Source organism: Thermobia domestica, chromosome 6, assembly GCF_964235325.1.
Source record: "Thermobia domestica chromosome 6, izTheDome1.hap1.1, whole genome shotgun sequence".
NCBI classification, from domain to species: domain Eukaryota; kingdom Metazoa; phylum Arthropoda; class Insecta; order Zygentoma; family Lepismatidae; genus Thermobia; species Thermobia domestica.
In genome coordinates, this window is record NC_137459.1 from 26619274 (window position 1) to 26646025 (window position 26752).

Below are 26752 nucleotides of genomic sequence, written 5' to 3' on the forward strand. Positions count from 1 at the left end.
TATGCTTAACTTGAAGTTTAACTTGACACAACATACTTAGGTTTGGCATCTTGAAGATCTTAAATAGAGAAAGGAAGGAATTCAAAATTATCCCCCGTGCGCTCCCCCTTCCTAGTTACCCCTCTGGCGGCACTAATATTTCTCCCTTTATTATATCTAGCAATTAGAGAAAAAAAATTCTTAGGCTCAAAATGTAAAAACGGATTGGTTATAATTAGGGATGGTCAAAACCAGTTTTTTTAAAAAAGAAAAAAGAAACCGTTTTATAGAAAAGGTGAAAGATAAAAACCGACATTATGGTTTTCTTCAAAAAGCGGTTCGATTTTTAACCGAAACTGGTTTCATGTTTTGTTTTTTTTAATCTTTTTAGTTATTCAAAATAACTGGTGCATTGCTTTCTATCACCAGATATAAGTATAAAGCATACATGAGGCAACTAGTGTGATATCTATCATGAAAGTGAGTTGAAATGATTTCGTACTAAATGCCTGTGGTACACATGAAATGAAATGAAATCTTTAAGTTTTACATCTCTCTTTTATGTCAGATAGGCTAAAGAAAACGATGATGATGAGAAGTGAATAAAATGGTGGAATGAAGAAAGTGGGAGGAAATGGGAGAACCCGGAGAAAGCCCACGCACATGTTGTTTGTCCACCAGAAAGCTCATCTACCATGAGCTGGGATCTAACCAGGGACTCCATGCACCAGAGGAGAACGCTCTACCACTGAGCCACTGCGGTCCATAGTCCGGGCGGCAAATCACCTCGCACCAAGTATTATCCCAGAAAATATCTAATTATAAGGTATATTATCATTTATCTATTATTTTATTCATTGTATAAACATATCCACTTAAGTAATAATTATTTGCTTCCGTATCCCTTGTTTCCTACATCGTTTCTTTTTTTTATCAATTTTGACGGGTTCTAAACTTTATTTCTCTGGGATGACAGAATTGTTAAATATGGTCCTGCACCCAATCGCCATTGGTTCTACTCTTCACATAGTAGCCTCGTATAGAATCTCATAATGTTAGTATACTTGGATATTTGACGTAAGCAATTACGTATGAGCGTGTATGACTATTACATTGTCTTACATCCACAACATCATGATACACTTGTTTGATTTTTAATTAATAATAACATAAATTATAATAATTCAAGCCAGCGATGTACTTAGGGCGAATTCGGTGTTTAACCCTAGTTGAAAAAAAATATTATGGAAATGTAAACATTTACTATACTAAGATATACAAAAACCACGTTTGTCCTCAACAGAGCCGGCCCTAGGAAATTTGTCGCCCCTGAAATGGCACCATTTACCACGTCAACTTTAAAAAAAATTAAAAGCCATGATTTTATCATGAACAACGAAGGAGAGGGAAAAGTACTCGCACTCAAAAAGGCCTAAACACTACAAATACAACCTCATTGTGTCTGTTTTATTTTTTCTTTAAATAATAATCTATTATGTAAGTGAAAGATAATGCAAACACACCTGCAGAAGAAAGGCGGTAATTCTTTTTATAGAATTCAATAATAACATTAAATCTCAATAACAACATTAAATATTAATTTGGAATTCCAGTGCAACTAGCTCTTTTATCTCTATTTCTTGATTTTTTTCTTCTACATCTGTTAAAAAATTAATAAAAAGAACTTGTTTCCATCTTCAATGATAATGAACTTGTTTGTGGCAAAGGCAAGACTAGTTTTCATCAAAATTGTGATAACTAACTAAATGGAACAGGTGTTCGCTACTGTTCGAGAATTGAGTTCTTGTATTTGACAACAGTCAAGCAATTTATGCTGGGATTTGTTTGGCTATTTGCTTTAGCACTGTCCATGTGACCTTAAACTAATGCGACTAAACATGATTTACGAACGTAGTATTCAAATACAAGGTCGGCTTAGTAAATTTAACTACTATCATCATGAAGTCTGTTTCCGACAAGAAATATTTATTTTAAATAATATAGTTATGACAGATTTTGCCAGCCCTCGAAAGTTGTCCTCCCGTGCAAATGCATGTGTTGCACATATTGTAGAGCCGGGCCTGGTTCTGCAAGAATATAAGATTGAATATTTGAACGCGCCTTAATAAGATTCTGCATACCCCACAGGTGCAGCACTCTAAGTTGCTATACGAGTAAGGTAGTGATTCTAAGTAGTACAGAATGTTGTTGCTGTCACTGGAAGGATTTACTGCTACAGTATGTTTAAAAATGATTTTTGACCAAGTATTAAAGCATTCATGATTTTTAAATTCTAAAATTTCTCGATATTCCTATTAGAATGTGCTATACACCGGTTTGTAACCACTGCAATAGAGGACAAGATCTGTGAGACAAGACTATGAATCGAACATGGGATTTCGTGGACTAAACGCACAGGCGCCAACCACTATTTTCACCGAAGAGGGTCATAATCAATAATATTTAATACCAAAATAATAAGATTTTGTAACCTAAAAATATTTCTGCATTTTTTTAGCCACTTTTGTTCAGAATGAAATGTATGGCAGGAATATCAATTGCAATGCAATTTCATTTCATATTTCTAGGTTGAACCAAAATTATTGGAACATGTCCAACATGTTAATCGGCTTCTCCTGCTACTCAAAGCCACTTAACACCGTTCACCGTTAACTACAATTGGTTCCCACACGAAATGAAAGAATGTTTCACATGACTTCATACCCATTGATCTCGAAAAAGATCGTGACATTTGCTTTCGGGGCGACCCAGCACAGCACGATTTTTTTAAAAGAGAAAAAGTCATCGAAGATACTGAACAAAATGTTAGGTAATATTTTCTAACTTATCAGACTATCGAACGGGCAATAAGCAAAGCATTACCACAGAAATCACTGTTTGTGTTAATCTTTATTTCTATGAATCATAAGACAGTGATATTCTTAAGTTAAGCAAATTTGTATATTTTTCAAGTTTATTTTATAGTAAACTAGTATCGTTTCCTGAAGTAGTAACTTTCAGGTATACTCATGTCCAAAATGATTGTCGCATATATATAATTGTCTTCTTGTAAGAATATAATTTGATGACGATTTCGCAGGGTACTTTTAGTACTGATACTGTGTGTATAATTGGGAAAAGTATATTTGTGGTAAATTTCATAGGAAAACAATTATAAATACGAAAATTAGAATGTGTAAAACAAAATGTTTCTAAATGGACAAGAAAGTTTTATTTTCGTTTTATTGTTCTTATTTACTGCTCTTTTGACATTAAATTTGCCACATACATGTCTTTGATGATTATCCATATACTAACATAAGAATTACCGGACGAATTCGTTATCAAATTATATTCCTAGAACAACATATTTATAGACATGCGACAATAATTTTGGACATGAGTGTACATGTTACTATTCTTCAATATTGCAATCCTCGTCTTACTGGAGAATCCTTGAGTTCTTCTTCTAAAACTAGGGTTAACCACGAGACAAGACGAAACAGAATTCTCGTGAAGAGATACGCTCTTATTCATTAATATGACACGGGGTTGACTCCATCAACAAACTCCGTTGAGGTAATCGCTTTAGCTATATGTAGCAAGAAACAGAATTCAAAAATTCGCTTACTAGCACGGGCGTCAATCCCACCGGGGACGTGTCTTCCCCAATATTTGTGAAACCGTTTTCGTCCCCCGCCCAATATTCCCAGTATCTTAGGTCAACTGTTACCCGAAAGGGGCACAACCATGTAGCAGTTTGCTACATTCACAAAACAATGTTAGATAAAGTGGATATGATAAAAGTAGCACAAATGTTTCTTTCCAATTGTACACAAAGGCAGTCAGTTTTTTTAGCCCTATGAAGGTGAAGGCGGAGTAAATTGTAAAGTAACAAACTGTTTTTGTTTAGATAGTGAGCAGCAAAGCGAGTTTAGTTTAGCTACAAAACAATAATTTTACTAAAAACTGGATCTAAAGATTGCGATCTTGGCCAAGAATTTTAGTAATGATAAAAAAAAGCATCAAAAGATTGTAATTTTGGCCAATAATTGGATTTTGGATCAGGGGCCACAAAATCTTTGAGCAGACCCTAAATCGAGTTGAGTTGAGTTGATTTTAGTTTAGCATCCCTTTCAGCAGCAAGGCTATATGAGACGTGGACCTACTGATTAACGTGGAGTCCGAGCCACATGAGCTCCCGCAGGGAATCAAACCCGGGTCTCCCACGCCAAAGTCGCGTACATCCCCTAAATCGGGTTTGCATATTTTCTACGGAATAAGCACGTCATACTGAGTTAAGTGATAGTTTGAGTTTGGCTACACCATAGGTAGTTCTACAAATATAAGGCATAAAAGAAAATTTTTGATTGAAATATATTGGATCTTTTGATTTTAAAATATTGAGCCTTTTAAACACTAGATGGCGTTGGTGTCCCAAATTCTAAGGTATATGCGTTGTAGTGGATTAGGCTTAACGTCGTTTGGCAGCAGACAGTTGAACTTAGTAGACGTACTAAAAGTGGATTAATTATTATGATGAGACGTAAGGTATTGCGCCGTAAAAATGACGGAATTTTCCTCAAAATTGTGATAGGTTGCTCAATTTATTTCGATAAAGACGCAAATTCTGCACAGGTCAATGGAGAAATTTATGTTGTTTATGGACAATATGCATTATCAAAGCAACAGATAATAAATGATTTAATCGTTTCTGTTCAGGAAATTTAAATGTTCAAAATTCTAATTTAAATTCTAACACCATACAAAAATCCAATATGTAATTATTGAAAATGATCGAACAATGAAGACGTCTTAAATTACATGCAAGATGAGATAAAACACGCGCAAAAAGAGGCCGCCAAATAATCTTCAGTGTGAACAAAAGGTTTTGTGTAACAAATATTTTCTTGTTTAGCCTATTTTGTGTGCAAATTGGACACGCTTTCCTTCAATTGTTGTATTTGTACACCATAATTTTTTGTTCATTTTTACTTCATTGTACTGTCTGAGTTTAAATTATTGTTAATTTATTCTTGTTGCTGGGTTTCTCAAAGAAATATGCTCAAACGTTTTTTCTAAATAATTATTTTTAAACAAATATATAAACCTGCTGAACAAGATTATTGAGCATATAATTGGTAATAAATATTCCTTTTAGAAGCCTAACATTGGTACCTATCGATTGTTTATTGCGTACTTCCTTGAAAACATTTATTCCAAAGTTACCTCAGTTCATGGGGTAACATTAGAACAGAAATAAGGAGAGATATTTCAGTACATAGTGTCTGGATAGTAAAATTTTGCTTATATTTATAAAGTATAAGATTGGTCCTATTGTGCTTAGACATTTTCGGAACAAATTTACTTACTTTTTTCGTAGTTTTTTAAGTATATAAAAATTGTACCAAAGTTAGTCCTGCTTTACGACATCTTTCCATTGCATAAATTTTTTCTTTGGTATTTAAACAAGAATTTTAGGAATGACCCCAAAAAAATCGATCAAAAAATTGCCATCTTGACCAATAATTAGTTTTCGGATCAGGGCACAACATTTTTGAACGGAACCTAAATCTTTTTTTTTTTTTTTTTTTTTTTTTTTTTTTTTAGCGGAATAAGCACAACATACTGAGTTAAGTGATAGTTTGGGTTTGGCTTCACTATATGTAGTTCCCAAGATATAAGGTCTACAAGAAAATTTGTGATTGAAATATATTACAGTTTCTGAAACAGGGTTCACAAAATTTTTGAACGGCCCCTAAATCCCGTTTTTGTATTATTTACGAAAAAAGCACATCATACTGAGTTAAGTGACAGTTTGGGTTTGGCTACACAATATGTAGTTCTCCAGGTATAAGGCGTGAAATAACATTTTTGACTGAAATATATTGGATTTTTTTTATCGAAAAAGCAATTATATTTATGACTTTTTACCTCAATATACAGTCTACAGTACTAGAAAAACTGATCGTGTCTTTCATAAAGTGAAAATTATTATTTTAATACCAGTCTAAGTTCATATTAACTTACCTAATTTATTTTTTATAGGTCGCCATGCATGGCCATCGATTCATTTGTACTGCCCATGCACAACTGTTTTTGAAGAAAGCATTTAGATTAAATCAACAGCTCTGAAATAGAAACACAGAGCAACACAGCAAAAGTGGTACTTACAGTACGAAATATTGTTCAGGTAAGGCCAATATTTACATTTAAAACATTTTGAAATGTCCAACCGAATATTTATGTTGAGGTCTAAACTTTCTACACTCTCATGTTCAAAACTGATAATACACGAATTCTTTTAGTTGTACTTTATTATTATTATTATTATTATTATTATTATTATTATTATTATTATTATTATTATTATTATTATTATTATTATTATTATTATTATTATTATTATTATTATTGACAAAAAATTTGTTGAAAGTTTCTTCTGAGTCTTGTCATAATATTGGAGTATACACATTAATTTGATAGTTTCATTTGACGCACTTCTTTGTAATTTATAGTACACTTGTTTTGATCACTTGTTAGATCACTTGTTTTGAAGCTGTTAGCAGAATTTGATCTGTCAGGTAGACACTTAAGTTGGTTAGTGAGGACTGCAGTAATCCTCTATTGTTTCACATCTAAGTATAGATTGTGTTTACATTTGGAAATGATTATAGTTCCGCATAGAGCCTCATCGGTTTGGTAGAATTATACGAATGAAGTATCTATAGATTTGACATAATCTCAGTAGTGATATGCGGTGTAACGGCGGCACGGAAAACGTAATATGACGGACAGTAAATGCTGCATTGTTAAAATGCAGAAAGTTAATGTTGTCTGTATCAATGAAACCTTTTGGCCCTGAGTATCAAGGAGGGTTGAAAGATGAGCAAAATAATTCCAAAACATGTCTATGTAGGCCCTAGGTAATTGTTGTCCTCTATTACGTATATAAAAAAAAGTGACAGGGCAGTGAGAGTTTAAGGACAGTGAGGCATTAATAAAGATTCACACTCCCTCTACTTCGTGTTGTAAGTAGCAGCAGAGCTCCCGAGCTCGCAAGTCCTCCACATCAGGAAGTCGCGGTTGGAAAGAGGCAGCCGACACCCTTCCGCGGAGGCACGACGATCTACTTGTTCAAAGTTGCCGACCTTTTGCCGAGGTGGCAAGCAGTCGAAAATCGTAAAATAAAATGCCCTTTGCCGACTGTTGCCGACCGTCAGAGTCGGTAAAACAATCGGAAAGGCTTCTTTCCGACCCTCTGTCGACTCATTATGCCGGCCTCTTTTCGACGGCGGCGCCGACGCATTTAATGCTCATTTCCGGCTGTCTGCTGACTGCTCGGCAAGGCAACTATTCGTCGCGGTCGGTGTTCGGCGCCGGCAATCCGACTGCGGCATCTGGTCGGCATGGACAAATTGTCCGACTGTAGGCGGCAGGATCCTGATGGGGCTAATTTCCTGTACCTTGAGATTTGATGTGATTAGTGAACACGAGCTCAATAGAGTCAAAAGTACTAACAAAGATAGCAAGCCCAAGTTCTTAGTTAGTAAGTAATATCAAGCACACACGTGCCGCACTAAGTATAGGAAACCGAAATGAATGCAAATCAAGTCTATCTTGATTTGGTTGAATTAAAATCTAGCGTCCCTTTTATCAGTAAAACTACATGAGACTTAAACCTACAGTTTAACATGAGATCCGAACCACATGAGCTCCCGCCATGAATCGAACCCGGATCTCCCGTGCCAAAAACCCGTACGAACAAAAGATTTCTAGTCTTGCATAAGCCTTATTGAGGACTGTGAACTTGAAATAAATTAATGAACTACATATAATAATGCTTGTTATTTTTAACATCAGTTAATCAATCATATTTATTATATTACGCTTTACTGTAATTTAACAGCAGTATCATGCCAGCACATTTCCTATTACTAATCCTTTCTCTTAAAACCTTAGTAGTTGTTATACTAAGGCCCTCTGTAAGTTAAAATCGTCCTTAGCTAAAAGTTGTAATTATTTACTTGTCTCACTAATAAACAGCAAAGTGTGTTCATGTTCAGTATGATCATTAATTATATTGAAAAAAATAACAGTTGAAGTTGCAATTAAATCTTCACACCGTAGAAATACACAATTATTAATGGTCAAATCTAAATGTGGTTGACTTTTGTCCTATTCTGAAGTAATTAAATTGAAATAATGCAGTTTTTATGTATAATTAAATCGTAACTATAGCTTTAAATCTGCAAATTGCGTGAACGCTAGTGGCATCTATTGGCAGCAGGCACGAAGGTACCGAGGGTAGAGCCACCTATTAGCTTGAGTGTGTACTATTAGGAATTAGCACTGTTCACAAAACGACACGTTTTTGTATTATAAGTAGCATAGCGTATGTAATCTAATATAAATAAAGTAAAGAGATTGTTTGTATGTATGTTTGTCTGTGCGGCTTGGGGACCAGACAAGTGGACCGAGAGTTACCAAATTTTGGTCACGAGTACCTTGGTCCAGGCCCCAGACCAATTCGAAGCGTTTTTTTATTATTATTATTATTATTATTATTATTATTATTATTATTATTATTATTATTATTATTATTATTATTATTATTATTATTCGAACCAGGAGGGTCTCAGGGAGGCGTTTACCGGGACATGTAAAAGTAGTAGAAAATGACCGATATTAGTGTCGAATTCATAGTTTTCGCTGTTGCTGAGATCAATGATAACATTTCCATTAGCGATAACTTTCAAATTCAGTTACCATTGTATGCGGGCCGGGGGATCACCTGCGAGGTGGAGTACCGAGACATGAAAAAATAATCCAAAATAACCGATATTAGTGCCAAATCCATAGTTTTCGCGGTCGCTGAGATGAATGGTGATACTCTCACATGCGTTCATTCCAAGTACAGCCCTCATGCGAAGAATGGGTATTTCAGCTAGTCTAATTATAAAAGAAAACATGTCGGTCTATGCGTCACGCTATCCTGCAATGTTGTACAACCTTGTAGAGCTTTGTAATGAGAAAGATAGGGAACACAGTGATAATTCCTTATAATAAACCGCGAACTTCACAGTTTGTGCGTCCCGCTAATCCTAATAATAAAAAACAGTCGCGCAGTTGATGTCGGTACCTGTGCTATAGCTTGACTGAGTAACTAAATCCTTGAATAATTGCATAAATGAATATGGTATGGAGTTTACGGTAGTTGGTGTGCAAACTGAAAAAATAATTGTTACATGTGATCAGTTATAGTTTTTAATTAAGCTCAATCTTAACCTATGGTGTACAGCGGACCGAAGGCTCAGGGACAACAGCTAGTCTTCTTTAATAGAGCATATATCATTGCTCAATTTCTTCTCTTTCGTTTAATTGTATCTTTCTTAACTGTTGCAGTTTTTACTGAAGCTGTAAATAAGTCCATTACCTTCGACCTCATCCCGGACACAAAGTACAAGCTTCCTTTTTCTTTTCTTATTTTTTTAAAGTTTTTGTTTTACTCTCCAATGCATTACGAACACAGTTAACTGTAAAACAAATGCTTCATAACAATTACCTACCAACAACCTGTTTCGATTTATGGTTTCCCTACACTTTATATCTACCCCTACTCAAAAACTTACTTAAAATAATCCATCTACCCTATTACGTCATTCAATAAGTTTTTTTTTTTAATCAATCTTCTGCCCTTAATGTTTTACCCATTATTCAACTGCTTAAGAACATTACTATGTATAAGATGCATCTTCACCATAAACTAGCGTTTGTCAAACTATGGTCCTCAAGATTTGCCCTTCTGATCCTCTTAAATTGAGCATTAGTAAAAATGTAGAACAAAATTCATGCGAATCATTTATCATAAATTATAATTGAGAATCTCGGAAATAGGCTATACAAATGATAAATTATAATAATGTAATACGTTCGATTCATGTATTATTATAAAATATTTTTGATAGTTTTCAATCATTTTTTTAAACATTTATTTTCTTCCATTAACACCAACAAGTTTCTGGGTGGCTAAAAGAAGTTCCAGGGGAAACTTAGCCCCTCGCCCCCATCACCTCTTAGATGGGGAATTCCACCTGGTCTGGATCCTCCAAAAACTTCCTAACTCAACACATTTGCACATTTTCTCAATAAAACTCTACTTGTTTCACGGGGAAATGATTGATAAAACATGAAAATTTGATCTTAAACTTCATCTATAGAATACTCTTTGTCTTATAAAACGATCTAGTTAGGAGCTATATCATTTTTTTTTCTGAAAATATGGGTAGAAGTATTTTACAATCATTTACCGTCTTTCCGGATCAGAACAATAGCCTTTCAATACCACATAGACGTAGTGCCTTGTAGAATTAAATACGCCCCTTGAACCCCTCCCAACAAAAATTTCTGGGTGCGTGTCTGCCCCCAGCTACGAGCCTGCACTCATGTATCATTGTGTTGAGCTGGATGACAAGTATCTATTGATGTGTCTCATCTTTGAACAATAATTGAGTTTTTATATATATTTTTTGTTATAAACTAATAATATTATAATTTATTCCACATAAAGGAATAAATTATTATACTATTATTATATTATTATGCTCTGATAATTATTACTAAGTGATTACAAAAAGTCAGTAATTATTTAGAATCCATATTGAATTGAGCCAACTCCATCTTAGCAGAATATCATATCTGACCTAATCAAAGAACGAAAACCGCTCTTCAAGTTAGTGATTCCAATTCCCAATTAACTGTGAATAATAATAATAATAATAATACCAATAACAAACAGAAGAGATTGGTTGTAATGCAGAAAAAATCTCCATGTAGAAAAAGCGATAAGGGCCACTCATTGTAAATTTGATTTGTTCTTTCCAAAGCACGTTTACTTAAGTTTCGTAACAAAAGAAAAAAGACACAAGATCAAGCTACTTAGATGCAGCGTTGCCAGACCCAAATACTTACATATTCGAGTATAATTCTATAAGGTTCTATGATGGTAGAAAGGAAACGAAAACAACGGTGCGCAGTGTATTATTTTTTGTCTCATTCGTTGGACCATTAACTTACAAAAATATATAATATTCACCTTGAAAATATACGAGTAAGGACGAGGCTGACAACTGTACTTTATTAAACATGTAAATTTGAATAGTTTAGAGGCAAAATGAGCAAATAAAAAGAATTATCTGCATTTTTTGTAACTTTATCACATTCACTGCTTTACCGCTTACGTCAGGTCCGTGTGCCTGAAGCTTAAAACAAAAGGGTCATATGAACCGTTTGAGAGTCAGAGTAGTCCAGCTTCAAACTTATTAGAGCGAAGACATTGAAGTTCTGAATTCTATTTGGCAAAGTTCTCTTAACTGGACCCTACGCATACATTTGACATTTTGGTTATTTCAATCTAGTTTATTTCTCAATTCCTGACGGATATATGATATTGAGCCCGAGCAGGAATACACATGATACTTCACAATCTATGGAATGGAATCCTGATCGAAATTATATTCTCAATAATAGCTCGATTAGGATAACAATTTTAATATAAGTAAAATTACGAAGAGAACACACTGTGTAACTAGCTAATGAAATTTCTCTCTAGGTCAATTGTAATGAACAGTGTATTTAGTTTGAAACTATACTCAAGAAAGAACTGTACAGCGAATTTAAAAACTGGATTTGTGTCTTCTGTTTTAGATTATGTGACCAGGGTCGGCTCTACCATATGTGCAACACCTACGTATATTTGCACGGGATGCCAAGTTTCGAGGGGCAGCAAAATCTCTCATAACTATATTATTTGAAATAAATATTTCTAGTTGGAGACATACTTCATGACGATGATAGTTAAATTTACTAAGTTGGCCTATTTGAATACTCTATTCATAAATCATTTTTAGGTCGCACTACTTTAAGATCCTATGGACAGTGATAAAGCAAATTTGTCAAACAAATCCCAGCATGAATTGCTTGATTGTTGTCAAACACAAGAACTCAATTCTCGAACAGTAGCGAACACCTGTTCCATTTAGTTATCACAGTTTTGATATGAAAACTAGTCCTGTTTTTGTCACAAACCAGTTCCTTATCATTGAAGGTGGAAACAAGTTTTTTTTAAATTAATAGATGTAGAAGTAAAATCAAGAATAAAGATAAAAGAGCTAGTTGCACTGGAATTGCAAACTGATATATTGAGATAGAGGCTGGATATTAAATTATATATATATATATATATATATATATATATATATATATATATATATATATATATATATATATATATATATATATATATATATATTATATATTATATATATATTAATTATATATATTTTATATAAATATATATTAAATTTTATGAGAAGGAGTGGAAGTCTGATGAAGACACAGTTATTGTGTTGAAACTGTTACGTGATACTGTTTTTTACATATTATCACATAGCCTTGCTCAGTGTGTTATTGTATATTAGTACAAAATGGAAACAAGGCCTGATAGAATAGTTAAATTTTATATAAAGGATTATATATAAAGGTTATATATAAAGGTTATATAACCTTTATATATATATAAAGGTTATATATATTATATTTTATATAAAGGTTAAATTTTATATTAATGCATCTTTCCTCTGCATTTGTGTTTGCTTTATCTTTCACTAACATAATACATTATTATCTTTAAAAAAAACAGACACGGTGAGATTACATTTGTACAGTTTATGCCTTTCTGCGTGTCAGTGCCTTTCCCTCTTCTCTGTTGTTCATGATGGGATAGCATACTTAAAGCCGTGGCTTTTAAGATTTTTTTCTGCAGAAAGGGAGTGGCAAATGATGCAGTTGCACGGGGAGGCAAATTGCCTAGAGTCGACCCTGGTAGTATTGCTTAATCAAAGATGTTTCATAGAGCGATGATTTCGGAACCTTTGCTGGGAAGGGGAAATGTTATTTCAATATGCTGGGGACGAAAGTTATTACTGTGATAATATTGGAAATCCAGTTTGAGTAAAATAGGAAACTTCGTTACCCCGTGGATATTTTCCCCCGGGCCACCCCTAAAATCACAACTCGTTTCATAGTTCATTGTAAAAGCTCATTGTTCATTGTTTCATAGTTCATTGTAGTTACATGTAAGCATAAAGTAAATTAATTTTTTATAAGCATAACCAAATTACATACCTATCAACCGTTAACCAATGTAATGAATATGTGAGAATAAGGAAATTCAGAAGGTTTTAGTTTCTATCCCATGAACTCAACTCTGAACTTAGCTGTAAAATATGGATAAAATTGTAACCAATGATAAAAGCTAATGGAACATTAATTATAGTACACCGAATAGCATAAAAAAAATGCTTCTTGCAAGCTACATTCTACGCGTTGTGGCCAGGAAATGCTTAATCATTTGGCTTGAAGTGCAAGATTTGTGGTTTGATCGTCACGTTCCCGGAATTGAAGTAACTTGAACGCTACCTACCGCAATACCCAATCGCGTAACGGTATTCAAATTTTCTGCTATTGTTTTCTGAGGATTATATTTTATGGATGGTCATTAGTTTTTTTTTGTGTTCTTCTTTTTTTTACATAGATTTCAGCAGCTTATGGGAAAGTAAATTATATTTCACTTCCTCGTTTGAAGTAAAATTTGCGAAAATCATCTCCATTTACGTGTAACTGCATGCATGGAATCCAAAGAATGACCATAGAGGGCGCGCTTACTCAAATAGGAGAACACTATAATTCTTATTGTGTAGGGCTTTTGGTTCGATTCTCAGTCAAGTAAGAGTTGCTCAAATCTCTTTCTTTGGTTTACAGTAGAGAATTATGGGACGTTAAACCAAATATTTCATTTAATTTCATTTCAAAAGTACCATGGAGAAAATTCCTAATTAAGTGTACCTACTAGGTGTGGCCATTGACGGGATTTTCTTCTTAACTGCAAAAATACATTTAGATAGACACGCCGTTTGAGGCCATGTGAAACGGCTATATTTAGTTGTACTCGAGTCAATATAAATCCACATGAATTGGTTAATTATAGAATACATATAAGGTAGATAAAAAAAAAACTTTTTCTTTTGAGTTCCATATTTTAATAGAGGAAAGACGAGAAGTGTCGAGTAAGAACAACGCAATAGCAGTATATATACCCTGTTACGATAATTGTCGTAACTATTTCTATGTAGATAGTGCGTAACAGCGTAATATGGAGTTGGTGCTGGAGTTGGAAAAATACTGCAGTTAGAAAGAATCCATTAAGCGAAATTTTCTACGAAGGAAGTTCTCCGAATTTTATTTGTATTTCATAAATAAATTTTTCACTGTTAACAACCATAACATGATTTAGTTTAAGAAATTGAAGCTAGAAAGTTTTGTGTGGAAGTCCGTATCTTTTAGCTAAATCGAGATATGAAGGGTCAATTGGCTTGCCAGACGTCCTGGTTTGACCGGAACAATCCCGGTTTTGAGGGTCTGGTTTATAGAGAGATAGATTTCAGTAAAAACAAGTCTTCAAAGAAATTGAACTGCTTGAGAAATTAGAACATCAAATTTGACCTACCGAACAGCAAATTTTGAGACTACAATGCCCAGACTGACTTCTGCATTATTATTCTCTCTTAGGAGACGTTTAGCGTTTATTCGTTCAAGTTGTGTCACAGCACCTTTAGGGACAATATTGCTGTAATTGAGATAATGATTAGTCTTACTGTAACTTTCTGACATTTCCATAACATTTCCATTTCGTCAGCCAGGTCTTTATATTTGCTTTTTTTCGTACTGAATGTTGTACGTATGTTATGAGTCAACAGTACTGCTACATCTATGAGGCTTACTTCTTGGTCCTTATTACTGATAATAGTAACGTCAGGTCTGTTTGCAGGTACTGTTACAACTGTTCTGATTTCTGGATTCCAGTAGACTTAGCATTTATCATTTTCAAGTACTGGACTTGGCTGGTATTTGTAGTATGACTTGACATAAGTATTATTATTATTATTATTATTATTATTATTATTATTATTATTATTATTATTATTATTATTATTATTTGGTGCTACAAATCAAAATACTGTTTTTGTTGTGCATACTAATATTTGTGTAGTTTAAACTTATTTGAATTCTGAGTGGTGTGTAAGAATAGATCTTATATTAGAATTTTTAAAGACATGCACTAGGAATATTCATTGTGCATGTGTCTTGTTAAGTTGAGAATTTATCGAAAGAGATTTTTTTATATATATAAAATATTGACATCAACAATTTCCTAGTTCGGAGCTTCAGAAATCTGGCAATTCTAAGCATCAACGGGGTTCTTGATGAGAAGGCCCTAGTAGTCAGTGATTCTTCCAATGAACTTAGGATAAACTAACTGGACTTTACAGATGGCGCGAGAATTGGTTGTAAACTTGTTCAACTTGATTTCGCATAACTAGGCACCACTACCAAGTTACAAGCAAAAAACTGAACGTTCAAAGGAATTAATTTTATCTCTTATTTCTACAGTAGTAGCAATAAAAACATTTTTTCTTCATTGTATATCATTTTTGAATGTAGCTACTCAAAATATCAAATAATGTAACAAATCAATATTTGAAGATCATAGAGTTCTATGTAAGAGTGTATTTTAAAGAATGCAAATTGTTCAACAAACACACCCAGCTCACAGCTAATGAAACATTCGTGTTTGGTTACTTTTGCCACGCGCAACCTGTATTAATAGTCCGTTATAAACGATTAACATATTTTGATCATAGTCAGCATTACTTGATTTCCATGTATACATTCAGAATTTTTAAACATGGTTGACCTTGCTTTTTCTAATAAAAAAAAGTCTGCACTGGTACAAGAAGCGTTACAAGCATATTAGCCTTCAGGTGGAGAAGAAAAAGAAAGCCATCTTATAAAATATCATCAAGATACAACATTAGCTCAAAACTGTTCTGGAAATAGGGAAAAAAACAACAAAAACAACGGGGAAGAATGTTGAACGAAATATCTAGAAGACATTCTGCGAATTATGGTCGTTTCTTAACTCATTTAAATGTCGATAGATTTTTTATAAATTTGTCGAGAGATTGATTGAAAAATCGTTGAGGAAGTATCAGTACATAAGTATGATTGTTTTTTTATCAATCTAACATTCCTGTGCGTTTTCCATGAATCGCATTGGAGTTGATTTTTATTATTATTATTATTATTATTATTATTATTATTATTATTATTATTATTATTATTATTATTATTATTATTATTATTATTATTTCAGTCTTTTATATTTTGCACCATTTTTCTGTCACATAAGAACAAAATCGTCAAGGTTGATGTCATTGCAATATTTGGATGGTACCCTTCCTGTTAAGAGTCTTCACTACAGCGAAATTAAACTACCGCTAATTTTGTTTTGTTTTTTCTGTAATATCTTCAAAACAAATAAAAATATTCGAAAAGCAGAAACGTAGTGAACTAGACAATACGATTTTGTATGTGATACCTTTATCACAATTCACCTATCTGCTTTTGGTATGCCGCAATATACAGAATCCGCAAAAAATGCTAAATCTATGTACAGTTGCAAATCGAAAGCAGATAGATGAGTTGTGATAACGGTATCACATGCAAAATCGTATTGTCTAGTTCACTACGTTTTAGCTTTTCGAATATTTTTATTTGTTTTGTAGATATTACAGAAAAACTCTAAAATTAGCGGTAGTTTAATTTCTTTTAAGGACGATATTGAAAATATTTGTGCAGACGGGACAAGACGAAGCAACTTCAATTTTGCAATGACTTCTTGGAGCTTCTTCAAATTGAACATGACAATGTGGACAAGTTACTGATGTCAGATGAGGCCCCTTTCCACTGGCTCAGCACTACGATGAATCAGAAGTGTCGTTTCTGGACCGTAAACAACTCATGTCAATTGACGTAGCGTCCTATGCAAAGCGCAAAAGAAACAGTATAATGTGCTATTTCCTTCAAGCGCATTATCGTCTTTTTTTCTTGTATTTTCAACCAATAACGGTACAATTTAATTCTCCATGATAAGAAGAATATGTTGTGAGGATAAATATTTGCCCTTTTCATGAAGTAATATTTTATTTTCGAAAATGTCAGGTCTTTCTGGCTTACCCTGTGTATAGTGCATAATTAATCGCCAATATTAGTCTAATAATAATGTTTTTTTTTTTTTGTTGTTGTTGTTGTTTCACGTTAGTTTTAAGCAAGAGGAGACGGATGATTAATTGTGAAATCGCATTTTTATGCTCCTCCATTGGGAATTGAACCCGGTGCAATGGGCACCAAAGCATACTCGCTAACCACTAGACCAGCAGAGGGCTATTATTAATAAAGATGACTGAATTAATCGTTCGAAGAATAAAAAACAATAAATGATAACTCTCGTAATTTTTTAAAATTCATTTTTCGCATGTTGTCTAAAATGTACCGGAATACATAAAGCCTAGCAATTATAGCTTTCTTAATAAACGTTTAACTGTAGATTCGTTTAAAAACTTTTCTTTCTTTCTTCATTTTTCTTAACGGATACCGTTTACTAGAAACCTTAACCCATTGTAGTTCTTTTATATTTCCCAAGTTTATCTCAACTGGTTTCAATTAATGCCAAATTACAGTGTTTTGTATATAATGGTAGGTTTTCAAAGTTAAAATCTATTACATTAACCCCATCTATTAAAACAGGAGTGAACATCATAGTTTAAAGATTGCCCACTAGATGTAGTAACAAAAACATCATGCAGCTCGACACTGAACAGAATCAACTGCAAAAAGCATGTCGAGCGTGACTCGATGGACAAAATTAAATATCGAGTCCCACTTGACAAGAAAAAAAAAAAAAAAAAAAAAAAACAGCGACAGGTTAAAATCATTATACATATAAAAATGGATGTATGTGTGTATGTTCCAGCATAAGTATGGAATGCTTGGAGAAATTTTAACCAAACTTGGAATACATATTTAAAACAGTTTGGGAAAACAAGCACTGTCGGGGTAAGACATTCTAGTACTCTTAGGAAGGAGGGGACAGGAGACATATAAAGTCATTGAAAGTGACCTATATTACCCAAAGTTGACCGCAGTACGAAAATCCTGTAAAATGTAACTCAAATGGAATTTCGGTTAGCGTACGCGCCTTTGGCGTGGGAGACCCGGGTTCGATTCCCGGTGGGAGCTCATGTGGTTCGGATTCCACGTTAATCAGTAGGTCCACGTCTCATATAGCCTCGCTGCTGAACGGGACGTTAAAATCAAATCAAATCAAATCAAATGGAATTTTATTAATCAAGTCATCTATTAGCCTTTTACTAAGTTTCTCATCATTCCAAAATCTTGGTGGTAGTGTGTTTAATATCTTAATTAAATAACCTATACCTTTTGAATCATTAGGAATAAATTGTGAAAGCTTATTATTAATCATACTTACTATACCTACTTTCTCATTGTGAAAACTATTATCACCAGCTTTATCTTCTTCATTTATTAATAACCTATCTATTAATTTTCCAACATTATCCATCCAAATATATTCTTTAGGAAGTTCAGTATATTGTTTAATTCCTTCTCCAGACTTAGGTTAGTGTCGAATCCAGTTTCCGGGATCCATGAGCTGATTGGTGCCAGTTTCAATGGCATTGAAATCCAATTTCACTCCCTCAGTGAAGATAAAAACCCTTAGCACATCTAGAGGGAGTAGAAGTGGTTGCATTTTTGCTTGTTTGTCAATTTCAGCACCGAGACTAAATTATACGTTGGCCTATTGTTAAATATAGGCAATGATTTGAACTGCTTGTTTACCCATCAGTAGTCGAACGTAAGTCTCGAAGTATAAATGTCAAAAGAAACATAGCTTTGTTGATTGGTACCTTAACATGATTCTCTCTACAGTGCTACATTTGTTCTTTTTTTAGTGTTTAGTACGGTGAATGTCGTTGCAGAGTGCCATCTACAAATACTGTATCAATTTCAACTAGTAAGACCGGTAGCCTAAACCTTTGGTACAGTCAGTGTCGAGTTTGAACGAGTTGTGACATGTTAGTTGGCTTCCAGAGGCAGAAGAGTGAGGACGTATTAAGAGTGTCTGTCGCGCGCCAAATTTAAGTTTTGTTCTAAGCTGTAAACAAATGCCAAAGAAACTCCCAAAATGTCAGAATCATCGTATGGCGATGAAGCGGTGGCATTAAATATTGTTTGCAAGTAGTATGAGCGATTTGAAAGCGGAATTGAGTCGGTTGAAAACGAGCAACGGTCGAGGCGTCCTTCGACGTCACAAAACAGATGAAAACGTGCAAAAAGTGCCACAATGATTTGCTTAAACAGGCAAATGAGTATTCCGGAGTTTTCCGAAGAACTATACATCTCGTATGGGTAGGTGAAAAGTATTTTAACCGCAGATTAAATGGACAAATAGCTTCCTTCTTTACCACGAAAACGCGTCATTTCACACCTTGCCTTTGATCCGTGAGTTTTGGGCGGGCCAAAAAATATTCCTGTCTGTCCACATTCACTGTACTCTCCAGATATAGCACCATCCGACTTCTGGTTCTTCCCAAAAATTAAAACCGCGGCTAAAGGAAAACGTTTGGACACCATTCCTGACACATTGAGAGGGACACGATAGAGTAACTGAACGCCCTTCCAAAAGAAGCCTTCTAGAAATGCTTCCAGTCATGAATTCAACATTGAGATAAGTGCATTGCTTGCCAAGGACAATGTTTTGAAGGAGATTAAATCAAATTTCATGTAAGCTTATTGCTTTGTTTGTAATAAAATTATTCACCGTACTTTTTGATCACACCTCGTATATTTCACGAGGCATCGCTCTAAATTTCTTACACGAATGCACTGGTTTTACGAAAATTTATTCCCCACAAATATGCCGTTTCTTTGACCTTTATTATTATTATTATTATTTTATTCGTCAGGGTTAAAATACAAGTGTACTCTCCATCGTAAACTGTTAGAAAATCACTATACTAAACCACTACTGCAACAATTTTTTACTCAATTGTAAAAGTGAAAAAAAAATGTGTGACCTAGACCTTTACCGTTGGCCGAACATCTTCATACACTGATATACTAGTAAAGTATAATATAAACCATTCTCTATCTTGACGAACGCATATAATGTTCTGGTTCATGACCAGCTGGAAATAATAATGTTTCGTATTATTTCCCTTCCGTAATACTTACTTTCTCATTGTCCGTATTTCCACATCTTTGACAAAGACAATTCGAAAATTCTTAAATCGGATAAATACATTTTGAAGTGACGCAATGGCGTAATGATAACAAATTTCCACCTGCAAAAGTAAGCTTTGAGTTTACTAAAATGTAATAAGCCTTACAGGAACTAAATGAATTACAATTAGTTATGGCATATTGCAGCAGACCACATGAAATTTAATACACTGATTATCGCTACTAGATTCTAGACAATTATCCGTGGCACTCTTTCAATTATTTAGCAGATAAATTTTTTTTTTTTTTACGGTCATGACAGAAATTCAATTTTCGTTCACCATATATATTTATCTGTCATGTATATCTGATATAAATAAAATAAAGAGTTTGTTTGTTTGTTTGTCTGTCTGTCTGTGTGTCTGTGCAGCCGGTGTCCCGACAAAACGTACCAGCGACAAAACGTACCACTTGAATTTTCGCGACAAAACGTACCACTTTTGACGACCTGTCATAAATGACAACCTGTCATGGATTAATTAAAGCATTTCTGATATTTATTCCACGACAAAACGTACCACTTATATAAATTACAACCTGTCTTGGACTAATTAAAACATTTCGGATATTTAATCCGCGACAAAACGTACCACTTCAAGTATTTTTTTTTTACAGCGTGTTCACAGATTATTCTCCAGATCAAACAAACTTCTCTTAAAGATTCTGTACGTGACAAACGTAACATTAAACACGTTTATCAGCGAGTAAGAGAACACGAGTCTTCCAAAACACATTAGACCAATGTGGGTGCTTACATATCTAACAAAAGAGAACATAATGTTAAGAAACTACTTCCTCATGAACAGGTAAAACAACGGCAGTATAAGGTTGAGAAGAACAGACAGGTAATGTATCGAGTTGTCAAAGTGCAGAAACTCATTGGTAACAGAGGGCTCATTTACAGAGGAAATGTAGCAGCCTATAAACTGAAAGACACAGCTATAGGTCATGGAAACGTTTTGGATATTATTCCTTTCTTAAGCAAATTTGATTTTCCGCTTAAAAGTAATTTAGATAAGGTCACCGAGAAGAGTCATATACGAGGAAGTAAGCAGGATAGTGGTCGCATAACTTTTACTAAACACGGTGAATTTTGTTTTGAATGCTATCAACACACTTATGAGAGAAGATATTTTGAAAGAAGTCTCTCAAGCTTCAATATTTTCTGTTCTATTAGACACTACTCAAGATATAGTAGTTTCAGGCCAGTGCTCTGTTGTTTTACGGTATGTTGTTAAAATGGTTGTTAAACAAAGTATTGTTGTCATTGTAAAATGCATATCTACCACAGGCCAGTGTCCTTGCGGTTTACTGCTGGAAATTCTGCAGAAGTTGAATCTTGATATTAAAAAGTGGATTGGAAATTCAACCGATGGCTCAAGTAACATGCAAGGACAATATTCGGATTTATTCAATTCATCTATGATCAGTTACACGTGTGATTCAGTTGATTTTGATTTTAACGGCCCTTTTAGCAGCGAGGCTATATGAGACGGGACATACTGATTTACGGGAAATCTGAAGCACATGAGCTCCAGCCAGGAATCGAACCCAGGTCTCCCACGACAAAGGCACATACGCTAACCGCTTAACCACTAAGAAACTCAGTTACACGTGTGGTGTTACGCTCATATACTCAATCATGTCATATGTGATCTGACAAAAAATTGCATTGATTCTGTGTCATTGTTCTGCTGAATGACTGTGCGATATTTATGCGTGAGTCTTATCAGCGAATGGACATTTGGAAGATCAAATGTTAACAAAGGCGTCTTACAGTTATTGCGGAAATAAGATGGTAGAAAACACACTGTTTTTCAGAAAAAGTTTGGTCATTTTTCGAACCCAGAAAGTGCTTTGTATATAGAGTTGACCATAGTAATTAAGAAAATTGCTTCTACAGAAAATATCAAACCAAAAGCTAGGTGTAAAGCGAAAGGATATATAAAAGATCTTCTCAAGTTCAAAACAACTCGGACAGCACAAATGTTCCTTAAGATATTTCAAGTGATGACCTCTCTGTCAAACTATCTCCAAATAGATGGTGCTGCTAGTGTAGTCCTATCGGATGGTGCAGACTGCTCTGTTTCAAGTGAAAGAGTAGAGATATTATTTTGAATCCGTTAAGAATGCAGCATTAAGCTTTGCAAAATGGGCCAATAACAAATTTGAAGACTTAGAACGTGATTTCTTTTTTTTATTCTTCTATTGACCTGTCGACAATTCGCCTTCAGAGATGGACAAAGATTTTCCTGTGAATATGAAGATGAAGCTGCTTCTACCCAATGACCAGGTACTGCATCGAAGCATTCAACACAATATTGGACATGGTAGTTTCGAGTATTTCTTCAAGATTCAAGAAGCAATGTACTTTATGGATTATTTGGACCCTAGACACTTCAACCAAGTAACAGAACTTCCAGACGTGCATTTCGATAAACTTACATATTTTCTGAAAAACTTCAGTTAAGAAGTTTCCAAGGATACTACAAAGGTATTCTCTTGGACTTTTGAAGGACGTGGATATCCTTGAAAGTCAGTCTTGATGACGAGCACAACCGAGAAAAAATGACTGTCCTGATGGTGCAAGTGATTCAGAATTAGGAGAAAATACATTTGTTTACAAGGAAAGCGAATGCAAAACATGTTGCAAAATTGTCCAATGTGCTGCTTTTTAAATTTGCAGAATTGTAAATTTTGCAGTAATACTTATCCAGGTTTCCAGCATACAAATTTTTGTTGACTTTCCCGTAACTCAGGTAACATGTAAAAGATTTTTTTTCAAAACTGAAATAAACTGAAATACATTAAAAATAGGCTAACGAGTACCATGTCTCAGGAACATTTGAAAACATTTATGTTGATGTCTATTGAAAAAGATTTATTAAAAAATATTTCGAATGCAAAAGTGATAGATACAGTAGCATCAAAAACTAGTACACTAAAACATCTGCTAATTTTGTAATATAGTATAGGTTCTCCTTGAACTTCATATAATATTTTGAACAATTCAGAATAATATACTGATGAAGAATATCAGGTTTTAATTGCCAATTGTTAATACTATTGACTTACTGTAGAAAGAAAACTGTGCAACTTGATTTGTGACATTGAGATGCTGGTGACCCTTGTGGGAGAAAGCGCCCGCGCCCCTCTAATAATACCTATCCGTTCCTGGTCCAATGCCTAGATAAAGTGTGATGGAAATCAGCAAATATTTAAATATTGCATATACAAGATTCTTGCTGGTCTTGATCTGGCGAGAATCTTGCAGGTATGGTCTTGGTGTTGCATGAATCTTGCAGGCATGGTCTTAGTCTTAGCCTTAGTCGTAGTCTTGGTCTTGCATCGGTACTTTTCCCACCACCAATCTGTTCAACTTTTAACCTTATTTTGGCCGATATATATATACTTATATGCTGTCCTATCAAGTGGTACGTTTTGTCGCCTGTCATTATTTGATGGCTGATTGGAAGACTCTTCGCAAGTAGCCCTCCAGTCAAGTGGTACGTTTTGTCGCTTGTCATTATTTAAAGTGTTTTTAGAAAACCCTTCACAAGCATCCCTCAGGGTAAGTGGTACGTTTTGTCGCTAGTACGTTTTGTCGCGTATTCCTGTGCAGCCTGGGGACCAGACGTGTGGACCGAGAGTTGCCCAAGTTTTGTCACAGGTACCTTGGTCCAGTCCCCAGAACAAGACGAAGAGTTTGTTTTTTTTTTAATTCGAGCCAGGGGTGTCTCAGGAAGGGGGGGGGATTACCGGGACGTAAAACTAGTAGAAAATGACCGATATAAGTGTCTAATTCATAGTTTTCGCGATCGCTGAGATTAATGGTGAAACTACGATCGCATTAACTTCCAAATTTACCCCATTCGGCTGTGGGCCGGTGGTCACCGGGGGGATATCGAGACATGTAGAAGTAGTAGAAAATGACCGATAGTTTTCGCGGTCGCTGAGATCAATTATAACACTTCCATTGGCAATGACTTTCAAATTCAGCTACCATTGTATGCGGGCCGGGGGTCACCTGCGGGGAGGGGGGTACCGAGACATGTAAAAATAATCCAAAATGACCTATATTAGTGTCAAATCCATAGTTTGTGTGGTCGCTGAGATGAATGGTGATACTGTCACAGACGTTGACTTCTAAATACGTCCCCCATGGGCTGAGCACCAGAGGCGTTTTCTTTTCAAAATTTAAACAAGGGTGTCTCAGGGGGATTATACCAGGATATGTAAAAGTAGTAGAAAATGACCGATATTTTCTTCTTTCATTTCTCAGTTTGGTTTGCGCAGATATTTTATCTGACCCATGCGAAGAATGGGTATTTCAGCTAGTTTTAAATATTTATAAAACAGTACTCACATGGACCTCTAATAAAGCTGAACCATGTGGCATGCTTTGTAGGTACGCAAAGGCACTGATTGTTTCATTAATATAAATAGGTTTAGCTCTTTCCCAATCAATACTGAAACATCGCATTCAATACTAGTCATATCATTTTGTAGTTAATTCTTTAAAAGTTTTACTTTCGAAAATGAACGTTCAGCCAACGTAACTGTAACAGGAAGAATAAGTTATGGAAATGTCAGAAAGTTACAGTAAGACCAATCATTATTTCATCCACAGGCAATTGTCACTAAAAGTACTGCGACAAAACTTGAACAGATAAACGCAAAACATCTCCGAACAAATCTACAAAAATCAGTAATACTAGACACATGTCATATGGTCAGAAAGTTCTTTGGAGAAGAGGAATTCAAATAATCTGCTCTTGCCAGAGACGGCCGTCAGATTACGAAGCTGAAACCGGTTCAAACCGATATACAGCAATAATAATAATAATATAATTATAGACGTAAGTAATCACTTGTTCCAGTATTGCAAATACTTACTCTTCTCCCCCTCTCTAAGAATGTTTGAAATTATACTTACGATTAGATGTATGCTATTATTTCACACTAAAATAAAAGATACAAATTTTAATGTAAAAGCTAAGATTGCATTATTTTAATCTGAATTAAAACTGGAGCTTATACTATGATACATATACACAGAGAAAAACGTATGTAGCATACGTAAAAACGTACGTTACATGCGTAAATTCTGTAGTTCTTGGACTTAAAGTACGACTAGATTTAACGTTCTTCAGCAAACGTATAACCAAAAACGTATGTTTTATAATATTGTCCGTATAAGTGTTCCATCTATACGTTCTTTCTATATGGCTGTATATAGGCGGTAAGGATGTCATATACAGATGGACGTATGTAACATATAGCTGACGTATGCATACGTAGCATACGTATGACGTAGCATACGTAGCATACGTATGACGTAGCATACGTATACACATGTAATATACGGAAGACTGTTAAATGTCAGACATCATGTAGCTGAATGCTGTAACATCTAAGCAGGAAATAGGCAGTACGTATGTAGCATGTGGATAATGTATGCTTCGTACAGATTTCCGTAGTAAACTTACGATTTCCGTATATTTGTACAATATACCGACGTCCTGATAACGGATTTCTCTCAGTGTATGTAGGTATATACAACCCCGTTTTGTACCGTATATTAAAATATATCACTTGGTGAATTATATTGATACACCGATCAGTTGTGTAATTTAAATGTGTGATTGAACATAATGGGAAACTTCACCTCCAGTGAAATTGAGTTGAGATGAAATGGGTTGGAATCAAGCCACAGAACAATATGTAGGTAATTTCATTTCCGAAATGTACCTACAGATGACAGGGGTAGCTTGTTTGGTGTGTGTCATTGCGTTGAACTACATGGGAATCCTGGATCTATTTTTCCAGGCTTCTCGAAAGTTGGAAAATGTGACACACAATTGTTTCTCGAGTTGTTCATATGTAACTATTGAGCTATAGTTTTGCTTTCCGTTTGGAGTATTAACCCTCAACTGGTGTAATGAATTTTTAGTGCATAGTTAGTGACGTGAGATCCCTGGGACACCTTATTAATTATAAATATTAAAAGGAGCACAATTACTTTTGAAAGACAAGCTCGTTTTAATTATACATTGTAGCTATAGGGCATAACGCACTATAAATATAATAAAGAAATATAGCAATATGCATGGATATAACATACTCAAACCAGTCTGGTATAAGTTTTCTAATGTAAATAAAGATATCTTTATATATGGCGACACTGACACTGGTAGGGAAATTATAATAAACGAACTCCTCAAAACTATTGTCAATGGAAGGCAAGGCATTTACAAATTTGTGATTTTTTTTAACTATATATTAGTTTCGCCAATTCTGCAAAGGTTTGTTCTACCTTACTTCTCACTGCATCACTGTCACTTTCTGACATGAAACATGTAACATGTAATTAACCTTTTTCTGTAAATTCAGAATTATATACATTCACACTAGATGGGCCGGGTTTGTGAACCATATTGTACGAGAAAAAGTGAATTTTTTTTTTTCAAAATGTATACAATGTGAACAATGCCGAGCCCCTTCGTGGCTA

General features: G+C 34.6%; 1 protein-coding gene across 1 annotated transcript in view; it reads left to right on the forward strand.

The window, feature by feature from the left end:
* Positions 1–26752, forward strand: part of LOC145687649 (uncharacterized) — a 115207-nt gene that overhangs the window by 76999 nt on the left and 11456 nt on the right. Inside the window, exon 2 of the mRNA XM_081761111.1 lies at positions 6028–6172. The gene's annotated coding sequence lies outside the window, so the exon portion shown is untranslated. The remainder of the gene's footprint in view (positions 1–6027; positions 6173–26752) is intronic.